General features: G+C 50.4%; 1 long non-coding RNA gene across 1 annotated transcript in view; it reads left to right on the top strand.

The window, feature by feature from the left end:
- The window catches only part of LOC102502232 (uncharacterized), a 23,235-nt gene extending 22,362 nt beyond the window's left edge, over positions 1 to 873 (top strand). Inside the window, exon 3 of the long non-coding RNA XR_001369542.1 lies at positions 788 to 873. This is a non-coding gene — a long non-coding RNA (uncharacterized LOC102502232). The remainder of the gene's footprint in view (positions 1 to 787) is intronic.
- Positions 874 to 18,853: the final 17,980 nt, after the last annotated feature.

The following is an 18,853-nucleotide window of genomic DNA, read 5'->3' as shown; positions in this document are numbered from 1 at the left end:
TCTTGTGTCTTGGCGGGGGCGGCCAGCCTGTGGCATCCACGCCGGGCGGAAACAGATACTTGGTCATCTGGGTTTTCTCTGAGGTTTCTGTGTTCTATAGACAAAGGCTTGCTCTGCCCTCCCCTGAACAGGGGCCTCCTTCAACCCTTGACAGGCTCAGAAATGAATGGAAAGAAAGAGAAGAAACATGATTTGTTGGGTTCCTGCTTGGGCCAGTTGCGGTGTGGGGCACCCCGTGAGCAATACTGTAGTTAAGCCTCACGGTAACCCTGAAAACAAACACCCTCCCCATCCCCATTTTTAAAAAAGAATTATTTATTTAATTGTATTTATTATTATTTAATTTTCTATAAAGAGAGAAAACAAGAAAGCAAGCTGTCAGGTATAGGACTCAAACCATAGCCAGCCATGTGGGAGTCCAGTGCTTTAACCATCATGCCACTTGCCAGCCCCCACCCCCGGTTATTCACACAAGAAAACAAAACCCCAGAGAGCCCCCTGATTTGCTCGAGATCAAATGGTGGTACGTGGCCAAGTTGGGACCCACGTGCGAATCCATTCTCGTCGAAGCCCTAAAGGTGCCAGGCTGTGGACAATCACATTTCTATCCGAGGGCCTCGGTGACTCTCCTGAGCGGGGTCAGGAGCACAGGGGCCTGGAGATGTAGCAGACTGCTTTTAGATCTGAGGCCTCAAGGGGCTGGGTAACAAACCTTACTGAACAGCCCGATCTTCCTATCTGTAAGTTGTTGTTGTTTTAAAGTTCATTTGCTTATTTCTTCTATAAGCAAGTGAGAGGAGAAAGAACCCTCAACAGGATTGTGAGACCACACTCCACCCAGCAAGACCAGCCCTGTGTCGTAGGCACCAGAGTGGGGGACTCTGGAAGTGAACCCAGAACCTGCACATGTGGATTGCTCTCAGATGCCTCGTTTTTCTGCTGCGCTACTGCCTGGTATCTGCAAGAATTTTAATACAAACAGCATACACCTCTATGCTGCCTGCATTACGTGATGTTAACTAGTTTTGTTTTTTTTTTTGACAGAGAAGTACCAAGAAGAAATCCAAAAATGAGTCATAATCTCCCTAGTCAAATAGCCTCTGTTGACAATAAAAACTCTAAGTAGAAAGTTAGAAAATTCAAACAGTAGAAATATTTTTAAAATTAAATTCTGTAAGGGTCAGTAGGTGGTGTGGTGTGGTTAAGGTGCTGGACTCCCACATGGCCAACCATGGTTCGAGTTCCAGACGCGGTAGCTCAAAAATCACACTGAGCATATATACGTATGTGTCCCAAATTCCAGGAGGAGAATGGAGGAGAAGGGATTGGGGTGTGACCATCCCCCCTGGTGGGTGATTTCTCACTTTCTGTCTCTGTCTCTCTCCTCTCCAGTGAGTGCATATACCTTATGGCAAAAACCTTTAAAAAATTATACACACACACACGTATACATATACACATATACACATATATATAGTTACCCCATTCCTCTCCCAGAGGCAACCCTTGCTGGCATTTTCTTGTGATTCCTCCCAGCAGAAAGGACAAGCACCCCTGCATGCCTGGCTGGGTTTTCACGCAACCGCGCTGCCTGCCTCCTAGGCGTTCTGCAGCTTCTCTCTTCCACTCCAACCACCTGGGAGAATCGTCCATCTCAGCGCGGAGCCCTCCCGCTCCTTTTCCTGAACACCATGTGTTTATCACACTCTTCGCTCACTTAGAAGTCCAGCTTGGGGTCTCCGTTAGGTCTTTAAGAAAAAAACGAAAGCCGCTGTAAACGCACCAGTTCTGGTCCACCTCGAGTGTTCCCAGCACCTTCCCTCCGTCTTCAAGGCACTGCAAGTCAATGCGAGCATGTCTTCTGGGGGCGCTCCGAGAAGCAGGGGGGTGGGTGGGGGCACGTGCCGGGCTCCTGCTGCTGTCGCCCATCACCACACTCAGGCTCAGAGCTGGTCAGGCCCTTCCCCTGCAGCTCAGAAGGACGCACTCTAAAGCGGGGGTGCTAGCATATCCCTCTCTGACCTGTTCCCAACCTCACACCTTTTTAAAAAATAATTATTTATTTAATTTTATTTATTCATTCATTTATTTTAATTTGACCACACACACACACAGTAAGAGAGAGAAAGTGAGAAACCAAGCCACCAGGCCCGAGTTGAACGGTGCTCAGGCATGTGGGAACATCCAACGCCTTAACCACCACGCCACCTGCTGGTCCCCCACCGTCACATCTTCTCCCCTCTCTGAGCCCCCCCTCCATTCCCTCTGATAAGGGCCCTTGTGCTCCCACTGGGCCCCCTGGGTATTCCAGAGTAATCTCCCGTCCTGGGATCCTCGCATTCACACAGCAGCAAGGACTTCAGTGCCACATAAGGTGACAAATGTTCAAATTCGGGGGCGGGGGTGTTCATCTTTGGAGGCCATTGTTCAGGGACAGGAGGGGGCAGAGTGGCTGTCCCCTCACCTCTGGACGTCCGGTACTCTCCACACCTAAGCTCCTAGAAGGTGGATCCTGGCTCTTCGCGGACTATCACGTGGGGTGTTTGTGTCTATCACCCCCACGGCCGTGCACAGACCTCCCTCTGGGTAGGAGGGCAATTTAGACAGCAAGCGCCCTGTCAGGAAGTGACTCCCAGCCGGGCCTTACCTTCTCACTGGCAGGAAGTCTTGCAGGCGGGGGCCACGTCTTACCATCCTCGTCCTCGTCCTCGTGTGTCTCTGTGTCCCGCAAAAGCACCTGGCACAGAGCTTCTCGCGTGATTGGACAGAAAAGGGTGAGACCAGAAGGCGGGCAGGGAGGGGCTAAGGGGGAGGGGCGGCGCCTCTGTGCCACTCCCATTCTTTCCTGGGCTCCCCCTCCCTGGGCTCAGCCTGCCCTCCCGGAAGAGGTGACTGGGCCCGCTCAGAGGGCGCCACCCACAGGCAGATCTCCAGCAAGGGCAGGGCCTGCGCTCTTTCCCACCTCCACCGGCGCCCCGTTTCTCTCTTTTTTAAGAATTATTTATTATTATTATTTTTATTCATGCATTTATTTCTTTTGCACAGAGAGAGAAAGAGAGAAAATGAAAAAGCAAGCCACCAGGTTCAGGACTTGACCCGTGGTTGGCCATGTGGGAATGTCCAGCACCTTAACCACCATACCACCTGCTGGGCCCAGCTAGCAAGGCTACCGGGCGCCCCATTTCTATCCAGCAGAGCGGAGAGCAGAGGGTGATTAGCAGAGGTCCAGCTGCTCTTGGAAGTGTGTAGGAGCAGAAGGGAGGAGGGTAGGAGGTGTTCTGAGTGGGGAGGGGGTCCCCCGACTGTATCTTGTTCCGGTGCACTGTGGGCGGGAGCAGGGGGATGGGCGGTGATCTCCCGAGGTCACTTCCAGTCTGATTAGCACCTTGTCCCCACCCTCCAGCCTCTGGCCACCCTGAGTTGTTGCTGTGGAATTTTCCCACCTGGTTATAAAAATAGCACCTACCCCTCTTGTCCCCAAATCTGACAATTCAGAAAAGCAGGGGGCAGGGAAATATGATGCCCACAGTCCAGCCACCTGAGGGCACATCGCACCCACTCTGACCCCTAACTCCAGTGACAGCTCCTCCCAGGGTCTTCTGTGGATGACCCTTTTCTTTCCAGGGGGCTTGTCCCTGTGGGGCAGCTGCTTCTCACACGCAGGGGGCCTCAACCAGGTGCCGCTCCACCTCCCTGCCAGGGAAGAAGCTGGAAGGCCTTACGGACACCTGGGGCCTCAAGGACATCCCAGTCCTTTACTGAATGAGAGGATGGTCCCCAGGGCTTACAGAACCGGAGTCTGTAGGTGGGTATTCATGACATTCCACGACCTTCACAGTCTACTGCATCTTCCACCCTTCTCTCCCAGTCACCCCTCTGCCGGCTCGGTTCTTTCCTCCAGCCCTCTCATCCCCTCTGGGAACCACCTCTCTTCCTAAAGCAAATGAGGAACCTTGAACCGCCAGCTGTGCCTCCCACAATTCCCAGCCTCTGGCCTTGAAGATGGTGCCTGTGCCCACTGCTGCAGGTGGAGCTGGGGCGGGCAGTGTGGGTGCAGGGCCGGGAGCGGGGCCTGGAGGGCGTCCACAAAACTGCAGCTGCCCCACCACACCGTGTATCAAAAGTCAAACACATCTCACTAGCAAAGGCCAATTTCTTCCAGGAAAAGAACACACACACACACAAATATTTGACCCACATAAGAAATTAATATTCCTCTTATGGCTACACTCATAACTCTATTTCCTGTGAGCAAACACCCTGACCTTATTAGCCGAAGAGAACATCTACCTCCTCCCCGTCCAAGGTTAGATGACAAGATCTCCTTTATTAACTTGACAAAAAAGCACATTGCACGCAAGGTGCCAACTCCCTAATGACTTGGAAGGGAAACGGTGGGTGTGGGGTGGTGGGGAGGGCAGGGTGAGAAGTCTCTCTCCATTTGATCACACTTATTTTTAACACTTGGAATGATACAACCGTGTGTCCTGCTTTTTACACAGTATGGTCAGCACCCCCAAAGTGTTTAAGCACTCCCTGAACGGGAAGTTCTGCACACGCGGGGCACCATCTCCCGTGAGCACCTGTGGGAGGTCAGGCCTGATCTCTACCTCTACAGAGACCCTGAAGAGACTGGGAAGGAGGAGCAGGCCGCGGCTGAAAGGCTGTGGCCGGGGTGGGATGGCAGGGTGAACGGGCGGCGCCAGCTCCTGGGCTCACTGCTGCTCGCCTGAGGTCGCAGACTGGCCTGAAGGTGTGCAGTTGCCCTCCGTGCCCACCCAGCAGCTCCCTGCTGAAGACTGGCGTGCTCCGCCTGCCACTGAGCCTGGGCCACGGCTCCCACGCTCAGGCCACCGAATGGGTGGGAACAACTACCAAGTGGTCTTAAGCCTGCTCTTCCACAGACGAAGTGGAAGTGAGGTTGATAAGGAACATGAACAAGTTTAAAAATCAAGAAGAAAACAACTCCCTAACACCCTTTGTTATATAAGTACCATTTTAAAAAGAATTATTTATTATTATTATTATGTTTTAACTTGCTATAGGGCATGTGCATTCACCAGAGAGAGACACAGAGAGAGAGACGGAGAGAGAGAAATGAGAAAGCAAGCCACTAGGTCTGGGACTTGAACCTCAGTCGGCCATGGGGAAATCCAATGCCTTAACCACCATGCCACCTGGTGGCCCTGATATAGAACCATTTTAAATGGACATGTAACATGCCATGGTAGGAGCATAGCCATGGTTGGGGAGTTTTCAGGAGCAAAGTCCTGAAGACTGGATGACCCGGTTTTATGCTGCTGAGGTGAATCCACAGGAGCCCTGCAGCTAGCGTAGTAACCATCAGAGGCTTGCTGAACAAACAGCTTGAGGGGCGAGCTGGTAGTATCAACCAGGCCGTCAAAGCTGTTTGCAGAGGGCAACGGGTCAGTCTGGCCGTAACCATGCACACATGTCCCGGGAGGAGCCGGATCCAAGGCGCTGGGCTGCTGTGTCCGCAGCCGTCAGTCTGCCCCAGGGAGCAGAGCTGACGGCGTTTCAGTCGGACACAGGCAGGCAGCCCTACTACTGGGCAAGAGTGGGTGCAGCTCTGAGACTGTGCAGTCTGCACTTTGTGACCCCAGCTGCACTGAGAAAAGAAAAGAAAACCACGGGAGCCAGCAGATGGTGTAATGGTCACAGTGCTGAACTCCCACATAGCTGACTGAGGTTCGAGTCCCGCCCCCCAGTGGCTTGAAAATCATGCCAGGTGTGTGTGCACACATGCTCAAAATCCCAGGAGGAGAAGGGAGGAGACGGGATTTCAGTGTGACCATCCCTGCTGCGGGTGATTTCTCACCTTCCCTCTCATTGTCTTTCTCTGGCAAGCACATGTGCCCTATGGCAAAAACCTTGAAAATAATTAAAATAAAAGCAAAGCAAAGCAAAAGCAAAAGCAAAAAAAAAAAAAAAAAAAAAAAGGCAAGTGCCCGTGACTGACTACAACTGATTAAAGGGTCAGAACGTTCGCTCTGGAGACTCCCAGAGACGAAGCTCCCTGTTCCATTTTTGCAGTTTTGATCTCCAGAAAGCCTTTCTGGGTGCAGGGAGCTCTCTGGCTTTTATTATTTTCCTCCTCCCTTTTCCTGGGAAGCTAAGTCAGGACTTGCCAGAAAACTGGGAATCAAAAATTCTACAAAGCGTTTTGCACTGAGGTTTTGGCTTGGCTGTGTCTCTGTGTTATCCTGCAGACCCTACCCTCACGTCTCACCATCAGGGAGACTTTGTCAATAGGACAGACATTTTGGAAAGACGAGGAACTCGGCTTCCCACGGTCTCAGGTCTTGGAAGCTTCTGGCAGTCAAGGGCTCCATCCAGATATCTTCAGGGATGTTCAAGAGAAGGGATGAAAAGCTCTGCCCCATTAGGGCTCCCTCTGGCTGTCCTAGAAGACTCGCCAACCAGAACTTGGCAGGAAGCCCAGCTCCAGGTTCTATTACAAACATCTTCCCGCAGCACAGCCTAAAATACCCCTTTTCTGACCCACATCCCTTCAAAGTACACCTAGTCAGCCAGGAAGATGCACGTACCACCTTCTAAATGCCTTAGACCCATCCACTTCCGTTCCTCCCCAACATCCACTTCCGTTCCTCCCCATACCAACTCCCTATGCAGGAGCCATCTCCTAATGGTCTACCAACTTCCAGTCCTTCTGCCTCCAGGCTGTTCCCCAAGTTACAGCCCATGTGATCTTTCTCATTGAGAACTTCTGATTTGAAGATGGTGTAAAGTTAGCAATCCTCTCATTCAAAAACAAACAAACAAAAATTGGGAAACAAAAGCAGAGGGTTTTTTTTGTTTTTGGTTTTTGTTTTTTGCTTTTTTGTTTGTTTGTTTTTGTTTTTGTTTTTGTTTTTTACAGTAGGGTGCACTCTCTGGAGAGAGTCAGAGAGTAACAGAAAGAGATAAAGTGAGAAATCATCCCCCAGGGAGATGGCCATGACATAATCCCTTCTCCTCTATTCTCCTGTCGGGATTTTGGTTACACACGCACTTGTGCCCAGCATGGTTTTCAAGTCACTGGGTCTGGGACTCGAACTGCAGTATATGTGCAGTATATGTCCAGCACCTTAACCACTACACCCCCTACTGGAAGATTCTATTTTCAGTGAAAGTAGGGGACACCCAGAACACCAAAAGCATTGGAAGCCCAGCACAGAAGTTGCAGGAGGTAGAGTGAGAACGTCGTGCTACGTGGCAGAGACAGCCCACGAGAACACTCATCCCGTACAAGCAATGCAGAAAGTCCTGGTTTGCACCTGGGAAATGGGTACATGTACTGGTGGCACGAGGTCTGCTGGACCAGGATGGAATGAAGCATCACTCAGGCAAGCCTTCTTTGTAGGAAGCAACCTGGCTCTGTGGCACAGGAAGGAGAAACTGCCTTGGGAGAAGGCCAAGTGAGCTTACAGTGACCCTAGGTCACAAGGCACGTTTAGTCAACCTGGGAGACAACGTCAGCCCCTTGCACAGTGAGGTCCGTGAGAAAAGGGGAAAAGAATCACGCGCTCCAGTGATGAGGGGTCTGTAAAAAGATCTGGCCAGATAAAAAGGAGGGAAAACAAAACAAAACCAAAAATCAGGTAAAGAAAAGTCATCAGAAAATGTTACCATGGAGCAGAAAACATAGTGAAGTAAGTGCTTTTACAAAGAAACTTAGAGACCAGGGGAGCAATAATAAAACAATAGGCGGAAATGAAGCCTGAATTAGAGAACTTAAAGAAATGGAAGAAAGAGAAAAAAAAAACAAAACTAAAAACCATCCACCCACATTCTTTTTTTATTTTTAAGGTTTTTGCAATAGAGCATACGTGCTTGCTGGAGAGGAGAGAGACAGAGAAAGACAGAGAGAGAGTGAAAAATCACTCTCCAGGGAGGGGATGAACATGTCGCAATCCCTTCTCTTTCATCCTCCTGCTAGAATCTTGGGAATGCATGCACACATGCCCAGCCTGATTTTCAAGCCTGAGGATCCAGGACTTGAATCATGGTTGACCATGTGGGAGTCCAGAGCCTTAACCTCCATGCCACCTGCCGGGCCCCCTCCACATTCTTAAAGCAAAGCCTACAATTTGAAGGAGTAAAAGAGAGAAAAAATGCTGCTGAAAACCTAGTGAGAGGTAGCCAGAGGAATAAGTAGGCAAATTAAGCAAAAATAAGAAACACAAGCGATAAAATGATAGAAATCCGTAAAAAACAAAGATTCGTTTGTATGTGCATGAGGAAAATCTCTGAAAAGGAACACAAGAAATTGATGACTTTAGCTGCTAATAGGGAGGGAAACGGGGCTGGTGTGGAGGAAAGTAGTAGGTGGGAGAGTTTTTTTTTTTTTTTGAGAGATTTTCACTGTAGGGCGCGTGCGCTCACCAGACAGGCAGAGAGAGACATAGAGACAGAAAGCGAGAAATCACCCCCCAGAGGGGATGGTCACACCGCAATCCCTTCTCCTCCATTCTCCTCTCGGGATCTTGGCCACGCACGCACACGCGCCCAGCGTGAGTTTTAAGCCACTGGGTCCGGGACACGAACCGCGGTCGACTACGTGGGAGTCCAGCGACATAGCCATTATGCTAACTGCTGGTTCCCATAGGTGGGAGAATTTTTGCTTTTCATCTTTAAAGTTTTGACTTGTATGGATATAGTTGCTCATCAGAAAACAATCCAAAGTAAATGAGTCCCACTCCACCCCACAACACTCACACAGTCACAGATCTGACTCTGTCACCCCCTTCCTTGAGCCCTTCAGGTGTTCTCACTACTCTAGGGGAATGGAGCACCAGATGGCTTATTCCTAGGGCAAGTATAGAATTTACTGCACAACAGGGCACTTTGGAAACGGAAAGGAGGGGCCAGCAGATGTAAACCGGGACTAAGGTCAGCTACTTAGAAGACTGGTCCTAAGCCAGCCCTTGCTTCTTCTCTGTCCACCTTGCCTGTCACCTTCCAGCCCACAGACTTTACCCCCGCCCTACCCAGCTACAAACAGAGGCCCCTTCCCTCCAGACTTCTCGGCCCCCCTCAGAATATAACATTTTATTGCACTCGTAGATGCCCAGGTTTACCTGATTATGATGACCCTGTGAAGCACGGCTCTCTCCTTCCTCCAAGTCCCTCCCACACCCTACCCTGTGGCTTATTCTGGACATCTTTCAGGTCTAGTTTACCTCTGTCAACGGAAATAACCAACTCAGAAGAAACAATTATTAATGTGGTTTATTTCTACACACAAATGTGTGTGACTGACTGGAGAAGGTAAATGCCCTGTTCTCAGAGTGATCAGAGACAGGGCCTCCCTTTATGTGATTTCGAGAGTGAGACAAGGCTTGGAATTTAAGGAAGAGTTACTTCACTGGTCTGGCCCATCTGGCTTGTAGCTTACAGGTGGGTTTTACAATCTCTAGGTTGGTGATTGGAGAGGGACGTCTGCGTTTTGAGAAGGGATCAGCCAAGAGTGTACTTTCGCAGAGATAAGGGGCCTTGTCTGGGCACAAGATACTGTCCCAAGGATGGATGTTGGAAGAGTTCTGTTACCAATGAGTCCAAATGGTCTGTTAATAACTGTGTGTGTGACTCACCCATCACAAGGGTCCCATGCCAGGGATAGGATGTGGGAAGAACACATTTCCTCGTCTCTGGAATAAGAGTTCTCACAGTCCATGGTGTATTCGGCTATTTTTCTTAATGTTACACTTAGAACGTACTGGTACATCTTCCACAGAAGGCAACCTGGATTTGAGGATCTATGTAGCACACTGCTATAACTGCCTAGTTCCCCGGCTGGCTTTCCCCTAACCTTTGAGGGCAGGACTGTGTATTCATTTTCATTGAATTCTCTGTAGTACTTACTGGAAAATAGTAGTTACACAATAAATGTTTTCTGAATGTGCAAAAATATAAGCATATGGTCTTACCAATTTATCTGAAAATTCTTAATAGTTTTCTGTCCAGGTCCTATAGCTTAATGAGCCTCACAAGCCTTGCAATAGAGCAGAAATTTTGTTGTTGTTTGCTATAGGGCATGTGCACTCATTGGGAAGGGGGTGGACAGAGAGAGAGAAAGCTCTCCCCAGGGGCGATGGCCACACCACAATCTCTTCTCCTCCACTGTCCTCTCAAGATTTGGGACATGTACATATATGTACCTAGAATGATTTTTCAAGCCACCAGGACTCAAACCACACAATCAGCTATGTACCAGCCACCTTAACCTCTATGCCACCTGCGGGGCCCCAGGAAATTTTATTTAAAAAATATGTAAGGGGTCAGGCAGTGTGTAGCGATACAAGTGATGATCTGTGAGGCCGACCCACATGGGAAGGTTCTGGGTTTGCATCCAGAGACCTCCCTGAGTGCACTGGGCTTGCATATGCTCCTGGTGCAGGGCTGGTGAGGCTGGGGGCAGATCGCAGCAGCAGGTCCTGTTGGGGCACTGTCCCTCTCTCTCTAATGAGAGAAAGAGATAAACAAAAATTGGGGTTAGGAAGTTTTCTCCTGAATATTTGTGAACATTTTTTTTTCTCCTAAACATTTTTGATTTTCTCTGTGTTTTCAGATCTCCAAATACCCAAAGTTGATGACCGAAGGAAGGAGGCCAAATCCCATATGGAATGGATCTTGATGTTTCCAATAACAGGACCTCAGATGTTAAAGGGAAGTGAAATTAAAGTATTGTATGTATTTCTGTTTTCTTTCAAAGTTTACAGCTCCCTTGGTTCACAAAATAGAATTGACAAAAGGCAAACAAAATCATTCCTTCCTGCATTCAACAAATACCCATGAGACCCTTGCTATTTGCCTGCAGTCTTCTCCGTGCTCACATCACAGTGAACAGGACAAAGTCCCTTCCCTCTTGGAGTTACAAGCTAATGATGGTTGAGACACGATAACAGCCACACAAATAAAACCATAATATGTCAGAAGAAGCGACTGTCATGATGACAACAGGGTAATGTAATGTTCTCTTCTTACGCGCAAAAGGTCCCAAGTTTATCTAATGACACCTACCAGGAAGCTTGTTACAAAATCAGTTTCGGGGACTGGCTCTGAAGTGCAGCAGTAAAGTGCTGCTCATGAGAAGCTGGATCCCACTTGGTGACTGTGGTTCAAATCCCTAGCCCGGCCAGTCTGAAGCGTGTTTGGCCTACACATGAATGCGTGCACAAGAGCCAACGGGCAGGAGGACTGGAGGAAGCGGTTGTGGCATGACCAGTCCCTGTGGAGGGTGCCCCTCTCCCTCTCACATGCACATGTACATGCTCGATCATAAATAAAGATAAAAGAAAAGCCCACAGATCCCAGGGCCCTTGCCAGGCCCACGCCACCCACAGGGAGGAGCCCAAGGCAAAATTACGTAGGGAAACCTCCAGCTGACTCTTGTGGTCACTGAATAAGAGGCCGAAGGAGGTATTTGAGCCAGAGGCGGAGACCACCAGAGGTTTTGAACTTGACTGCACGGTCAAATCACATGGGACGTTTGAAATGTGTGACGCCCAGATCCCTTATATTCCATCGTTCGGGGATGAGTCCCGAACATCCTTTTTTATTTTATTTGTTTTTTAGATTTCTTCCTTTCTTTTTTTTTTATTTTTAAATTTTTAGCACATGCACTCATCATTCTGGGATGAGTCCCAAGCATTCTTTTTCATTTTTTATTTATTTATTTTTTAGATTTCTTTCTTTTTTTCTTTTTTAATTTTTAGCACATGCACTTACCCGAGAGAGGCAGAGAGAAGAAAAGTGAGAAATCACTCCCCGGGGGGTTGGCACAATCTCTTCCCCATTCTCTTCTCAGAATTTTGGGCATGCACGCCTACTGTATCTCTCAAGCTGCTGGGTCTGATACTTGAACTGTGCAGTTGGTCACATGGGATCTAGCACCTTAACCACTAGGCCACCCTCTGGCCCTTAGTCACATTTTTTAGAGGTTTTTGCTATAGGGCGTGTGCGCTCACCAGACAGAGAAAGAGAGACAGAAAGTGAGAAATCACCCCCCGGGGGGATGGCCACACGGCAATCCCTTCTCCTCCATTCTCTTGGGATCTTGGGCACATACGCACATGTGCCCAGCATGAGTTTAAGCCACCGGGTCTGGGACTCGAACCGCGGTCAACTACATGGGAGTCCAGTGACATAGCCATTATGCCAACTGCTGGTCCCCCTTAGTCACATTTTTAAAAAGAGCACCAGATGATGCTGGAGGGCAGTGAGCATGGAGAACCGAGGGCTGCACAACCTCGGGAGGGGCGGGGGGTCAGGATTCGGAGCTGCCGTGCACTCCTGCCAGGGAGTCAGGAATCAGGCTCTTAGGCATAGCCACCTGCCTGACCGACAGGAGAGGTCTTCAGACCCACAACTGGGTCAGACCGGGAGCTAACCCAGCCACTGAGGCTCTTGCACCTGCTTTTGTACTTTCGTCTTGGCTCCTCCCTGGATACATTCCCTCTAGAGAGCAGAGTGTGAAGGGGGACCTGCCCCTGCAGTGTCTCGGCAGGCCTGGCCTCGGGACCATCTGCACACAGTCGCGACAACCGGGAGTGACACTTCCCGTCCCCCAGCACAAGCCATTCCCTGTCAGCAATTTCTTAGGCAAGTCCCCGGTGTATAATTTCCATTAGTAACTTCATTTTGAGATCTCATCAAGCCTACCAGCTGCTATGCCAGAAACCCAATTAGCAAACACCCCAACAGCTCCCCTTAAAAAGAAAAAGAAAGAAAGAAAGCTCTTTCTTCTTTCAGCTCAAAGACTTCCAAAAGCATTGCATTATTACACCTGGCCTCTGAAGGGAATTGAGGAAGAAGATGGGAAAATTGGACACCCTGGCATGAGAAGAACTACTATTCTTTCTTCCACTGACCAGCCCCTGCAGTTCCTCCCACTCAGACAGTGTACCCCAACTGGGCATACTGGTAGCTCTCCCCAAGGTAGTGGGGTGCCGTGGAAAGTGCCCGAGCTCAGCCCACGGTTGGAAGTGTGAGCTCCACGAGCCTCGGATTCCCCATCTGTTGGTGTTGTGCGGCTCAGAGGCAACGTGACTACAGCAGTATGGTGCCTTGCACGTAGTAGGTAGCGGTGGCTATCACGACCTCCTCCCTGCTTTTGGGCATTTTTATTCTAAAGAAATGATCGTGCTGGGGCTCTGTTACGCCGCCGCTCAGTGAGCTGGAAAAGGCAGCCCTGCTGATTAGGATGCTGGTTTGCAGGAAACCGAGGGTAGCTCTGACATTTGCAGAAAGCTTTCTTGCTAAACTTTAAACCCTTTGCAGATCTAATCCTGCTGGAGTGGCCCGTGAGCGATAATTTCCATGGCTATGACGGACATGCCGAGTTCAATGAGACCCCCGAGGAAAGGGCAGGATAATCGGATTCCTTTAGGGTTCCCGCAAAGCTAGGTAGACACCACGTCCATTTTAGCATGAAGGAAAGGAACACACGTTGCGTGTTACCTGCCTGCAACCGCCTGATGCTAGCTGGACGATGGGCAGGAATGGACACGATGCACAGGCCAGGTGGACTTCCAGGTTTTATTCTGTGCTTTTGGCTTTGCTGTGTGTAAATGACTGGTTTCAGAACTGAAGTCTTTATTTAAGCACAGTGGTTCGTCCAGCCCTGTGCTAGGTTGTGGGCACACAGCAGCGAGCAAAGCCGACAAGGTCTCGTGCTCTGAGGCCTCAGTGCAGAGAGGATGGCAGAGAGAGAGGGAGAACCGTCCTCCCGTGTGGAGACAGAGAGAAGGGAGAACCGTCCTCCCGTGTGGAGACGGAGAGGGAGAACCGTCCTCCCGTGTGGAGAGTCCCGTAAGGAGAAGCGCTGAGCCGGGACAGGAAGCTGGGAATGGGAAACGGGGTGCTGGAGGAGGGGAACCGGAGGCTGGCTCCAGGTCGGCTAGAGCAGAGGGAGACGCGAGCTGGACGGGGAGGACCTCAGAGGGCCTGGAAACAGGTTAGCAGGGCCGGTGTGGGGAGAGGCTGTGGCCAGTGGGGGTGGCAAGGCCAGACTGGCTCCGGAACCGCCTCCGGAAGCTGGGACGGGCAGGCCAGTGTGCTGAAAGGCAACTGCAGACATGTTGTTGTTGAAGTCATTTGATAAGGGAAAAAGGGTTTGCTTTTGTTTTAAAGGTTTTTGCCATGGGGTGCATGTGCTCCCCAGAGAGAGGCAGTGAGAGGGAAAGTGAGAGATCACCCTGGGAGATGGGGTGGAGGGGGAGGATGGCCATGCTGCAATCCCGGCTCCGTTCTCCTCCTGAGATTACACACACACACACACACACACACACACATGCACACGCGTGCTCCTGTGCCCCACATAAATTTTAAGCTGCCATCCCGGACTCCAGGCTCCAACCTCAGCCATGCGGGAGTCCAGAGCCTTGCCCACTACCACCTGCTGGCTCCAAGAAGTTGTTTTTTTGAGTATTGCTTCCAATATGGCTTTCATTTTTACATGACATTTACGTGTCGGCTCCTGTAATTTTGGAGTCTCTAAAGGCCTTGATCAGGTTCTGGAGGACACTCCTCACGGGAGCAGGGGCAGCTCCTGGGGGCCGTAAGGAGGTGGGGGCCTGGCAAAAACAGCCCAGTATGGTTTCAGCCCTCTGCAGGGACTCAGCGGAGACCACATCCCAGCCCTTCCTGGTTCCCGCAGGCCTGCAAGGCAGGGGAAGTGAGTTGGGATCTTGGTTCTGCTTGGGTGGGGCTCGCCGGGATAGCGTGGGGTCTGAGGCCCCCCAGTCCAGCCTCCACCTCCGGTTTGGGCCTTTCTTTTGGTGAGAGGCCCCAGCAGGGTGGAGACATATGTGGCGCCGGCCGGCGGGATCCCAGAGAAGAGGACCACCCCCACCCGCAGCCCTGACCTCTAAGGTGCAGGCGCACTGGATTCCCTCGGCGCTCCGTCCATCTGGTTCTAGGCCTCTACAGACCTGCCTGCGCTGTCGGAGACCCCGCGGTCCTGCTGGGCGTGCCCTGAGCAGCTAGAGGCCGGGCGCTGGGCTCACCACCGCCACCTCTGTCCCTCTTCTCCCCCGGGGGCCCTGATCAGGCTCTGCGTGGCCTGCCCTAAGCCCTTAGGTTTAGAGCCCGTCGCTCATACAGTTCTGAAAGCGGGACGCTGCTCCAGCGGGCAAGGCAGGGATCAAACAGGCAGTTCCTGCCTTCCTCGCCCATTGGGGACCCCTACGCCCCTATGGGCAGGCTCTGCCTAGCATGCACAGGACCCCAGAGAGGGGTTACTGTTCTTTTAAAGTAAGGTTCTTGTAGTGGAGACTCCTATGTTGTAAGATAACCCCGGTGTCCTCCGTCTCCCTCTGCTTCTCTGTGTTCGCGAATTCCCCCGTCTGCTAACACAGCGACTAGCACCTGCACCCTCACTGTGAGGCGCTGTGAGAAGCTGAGCCCCTTCAGGTTCCCGAGGTCAAAGTGGAATCCATCCGAATCCGCCGCCTGCCTCCAGGTCAGCCACCGCCAGCAGCTTGGTGTGCACCGGTCCGCTCTGCTTCCACAAACTCACACGTGTACGAACATACACACGTGTGAATATACACATATACACAGACGGGCTACCGCGTATGTGCACAAGTACACTCGCCTTTCTCGTGTGTGTATGATTGAGACTACAGCACGTGCTCTTCCCGTTGCTATTTTCAGGGACCGATATTCTCTGGGGAGCTGTCATCACAGACAAACGGGCCTTTCAGCACCACTGGCCTGTCTCATCCAAACTCTGGGTGTATCATCATTTAACGTCAAATAATGGATGTTTTTGGGGGCGGGAGTGTTTCTATTGCAAACACAGACTCAGTGACTTATATTAGTTACGTATTACTGCTTAACTTACCCCAAAACTTAGTGGGTTAAAAGTATACGAGATAAGGAACCAGCAGTTGGTGTAATGGCTATGTCACTGGACTCCCTATAGTTGACCGTGGTTCAAGTCCCGGACCTGGTGGCTTAAACTCACGCCGGGCGCATGTGTGTGCGTGCCCAAGATCCCAAGAGGAGAATGGAGGAGAAGGGATTGCGGTGTGGCCATCCCCCTGGGGGGTGGAGTGGGTGATTTCTCGCTTGCTGTCTTTCTCTCTGTCTGGTGAGCGCATGCACCCTATAGCAAAAACCTCTCCAAAAAAAACAAAAACAAAATCAAAAATACTTATTATTACTTTATTATTGTTCACAGTTCTTGCCAGTCAGGAATTTGGGAGCTGCTTGGCTGGGTGGCTTCTGGTTCAGTCCTTGGCAGGAGGCTGCAGTGGTGATGCTGACTGGGACCTCAGTCACTGACGTCCGACTAGAGCTGGAGGGGCCTCCTGCTCCCAGAGCTGGCAAGGGTGTGCTGTCTGGGCTGTTGGTCGGGAAGCCACCACATCTCAAGTCGGCCCCTCCACGAGGTTGTCAGTGTCCTCACAAGATGGTAGCTGTTCCCCAGAGCCAGTCATTAAGACAGCCGAGTAGAAGCACAACGCCTCTTACGAACGAGCCTTGGGAGTCCCACGCTGTCACTCCGCCACATTCTGTTCAGTGGAGTGTCACTCTGTCCAGCCCTTTTGAAGGAAGGAGTGTCAAAGAATTTGTGAACACATTTTAAAACCACTGATATTGGAGCCAGCAGGTGGCATAGTGATTGAGGCACTGGACTCCCACATGGTCAACCACAGTTCAAGTCCTGGACCTGGTAGCTTGAAACTCATGCCAGGCCCATGTGCATGCATGCCCAAAATCCTTAGAGGAGAATGGAAAAGAAAGGATTGTGATGTGGCCAACCCCCAGGGGTTGATTTCTCACTTTCTATCTCTCTGGCAACTACATGTGCCCTAAAAGCAAAAATCCCTTAGGGAAGAAAAAAAAAATCAAAAACACTGGTATTGTCCTTATAGATAATCTTAGTGTTCTTATGCAAATTTTTCCAACAATAGATTCTAGAACTACAATGACTGGGTTAAGTGATATTTGCACTTTTTTTGGGGTTTTAATTTGACAGAGGGTGCATGTACTCACTGGAGAGAGACAGAGAGAGAAGTGAAAAAGCATAATCCCTTCATCGCTCATTGCTTTCAGGATTTGGGGCACGCACACAGACTAGTATGTTTCTGAAGCTGCTGTGTCTGGCACTCAGACTGCACATGTGCCCAGTGTTGTTTTCAAGTCACTGGGTCCAGGACTTGTAGTCAGCCATGCGGGAGTCCAGCGCCTTAGCCGGCACTTTTAATTTTGATAATTTGTGCATAGTTCCGAAACTGTTAATTGACCTCAGAGTATCCAGTCTCTCTTCTTCCTTTTAATAATGACTCTCCTGAGTATTGGCTGGGAACCAGTTGAAAATACATTTCCCACCCCCCTGGCTGCCACATGGGGGTATGAACTAAGATCTACATACCATAAGTTTTGTGAGAAACTTCAGGGTCACATCCTTAGAAGAAGCTGTTTGCTTGACATTCCTTTCCCCGTGGAAAAAGCTGTCTGCAGAACTGATGCAGCAGGAGCAGCCAGCTTCTGCCAGATGACACATGTAACACCCTCGAGGATGGTGGGTGATGTTTAGAAAGAGCCTAGATCCCTGGGTAACCTTGTGAAACCGAGCCTCCCTTCTTCCAGAATACTTTTTTTTTTTGAGAGGTTTTTGCTATAGGGCATGTGCACTTGCCAGACAGACAGAGAGAGACAGAGAGACAGAAAGCGAGAAATCACCCCCAGGGGGTGTGGCCATGCCGCAATCCTTTCTCCTCCATTCTCCTCTCGGGATCTTGGGCGCGCACGCACGCGTGCCTGGCGTGAGTTTTAAGCCACTGGGTCCGGGACGTGAACCACAGCCGACTACATGAGAGTCCAGTGACATAGCCATTACGCTAACTGCTGGTCCCCTTCCCAGAACTTTCTACCAGTTTAGAATTTTGTAGGAAAAATACAAAAACAATAAAACTTCTATCTTGCTAGGCCACAGAAATGACTGATATTCACTTTATTTATTTATATTTATTTGATGAGTGAAAGGGAGAAGGAGAGAGCCAATTTTTATTTTATTGTGTTTTCTTTTTTTGCTATAGGATGTACACTTGCTAAAGAGAGCTAGAGCGAGAAAGGGAAATTGAGAAATCACCTCCTGGGAGGATGACCATACCATAATCCCTTCTCCTCCTGACTCCTCTCAGGATTTTGGGCATGCACAGATGCATCTGGCATGATTTTGAAGCCACTGGATCTGGGATTCGAACCACATAGTCAGTCATGTAGGATCTAGCGCCTTAACTCCCACCCACCTGCTGGCCCAGGAGACAGGTATTTTTGATAGGGTCTTGTCACTCCACAATTCTTCAGCCCAGCCTCCCCGACAGCGAGATCACAGACCCACCACATCCCCTGGCCTGCTTAGGTTGGGCTGCAAATCAAACCTGGGACCCCCACATGGCCCCAGTCACCACACAGTGGGCACTCCTTACACCACTGTGGCCAGGCAGTGGTGCACGGCCTTCTAAAAAGGCCTCACCAAACGATGTGTGAGTCTTCCCTTTTCCTGCCCTGCCCACACTAGATATTATCAGTCTTTACCCTTGATCAGTCTGGAGCCGAGCGGTGGTGCAGCAGTGATGCAGCTAGACACAGGAAGGTCCTCGGTTCGTATCCCAAGGCCTACCTGTGTGTGCTGGGCTCATGCACATGATGGCTGGGCTCATGCACATGATGGTGATCTGGGCTGGCTGAGGCTTGGAGTGGGTCACGGTGTGGGGACCGGACAGAGCTCTCTCTGTTGCTCTGTCTCTATTTCTCTCTCATGGAAGAAATGAGAAAGCTTTTTTTTTTTTTTTTTTTAAGAGGTTTTTGCCTTAGG

The sequence above is a fragment of the Tupaia chinensis genome, unplaced genomic scaffold (assembly GCF_000334495.1).
Source record: "Tupaia chinensis unplaced genomic scaffold, TupChi_1.0 Scaffold143878_1, whole genome shotgun sequence".
NCBI classification, from domain to species: domain Eukaryota; kingdom Metazoa; phylum Chordata; class Mammalia; order Scandentia; family Tupaiidae; genus Tupaia; species Tupaia belangeri.
This window is presented reverse-complemented; position numbering and strand designations above follow the sequence as displayed.